The 654-nt window shown below is 40.4% G+C and overlaps 1 pseudogene; it reads right to left on the reverse strand.

The window, feature by feature from the left end:
- Nucleotides 1-378: 378 nt before the first annotated feature.
- On the reverse strand, nucleotides 379-436 carry LOC128566170 (uncharacterized; annotated as a pseudogene).
- Nucleotides 437-654: the final 218 nt, after the last annotated feature.

Raw genomic sequence — 654 nt, forward strand, 5'->3', positions numbered from 1 at the left:
TCATGTAGGCCTCCTCTCTCAGAGCTTACTGGATCTAACTGTTGGCTGGAGGCCTCCCTTAGTCTTCCCTCACATGGGTCTTTCCACAGAGCTGCCTGATGACATGCAAGGAGACCTCCCCCAAGAAAGAGAAAGAATATCCAATTTAATCTCAGAAGGGTCATCTCATCACTTATGCCAAATGAATTTACTCTAGAGAAGGGGATTAGACAAGGATGTGTAAACCAGGAGACAGGAGTCATGTCCATACATGGTACGGGGCCAGGCACAGTGCTGAGTTCTGATGGCTGTTACCTAAACTGATAACTCACTTTCTAAGTAGACAGACTACCATTTTTTTTAAATAGAAGCACTGTTTATTTATTTATTTATTTATTTTAAAATATGGAACGCTTCACGAATTTGCGTGTCATCCTTGCGCAGGGGCCATGCTAAAGAAGTAGTTATAGCCAAAGAGTGTAAACAACCCTGATGTTCAACAGATGGATGGAAAAATAAAATGTGTATGTCCACATAATGCAATATTACTCTGTCACAAGAAGAAGTGGAATAGTGACATATGCTTGTTAATAAAAAAGAAGCCATAGTCTGTAAAATAATTTAAAGAGGTTTATTCTGAGCCAAATTTGAGGACCATGACCCAGAGCTACACCC

This window comes from Nycticebus coucang, chromosome 14 (assembly GCF_027406575.1).
Source record: "Nycticebus coucang isolate mNycCou1 chromosome 14, mNycCou1.pri, whole genome shotgun sequence".
In the NCBI taxonomy this organism is placed as follows: domain Eukaryota; kingdom Metazoa; phylum Chordata; class Mammalia; order Primates; family Lorisidae; genus Nycticebus; species Nycticebus coucang.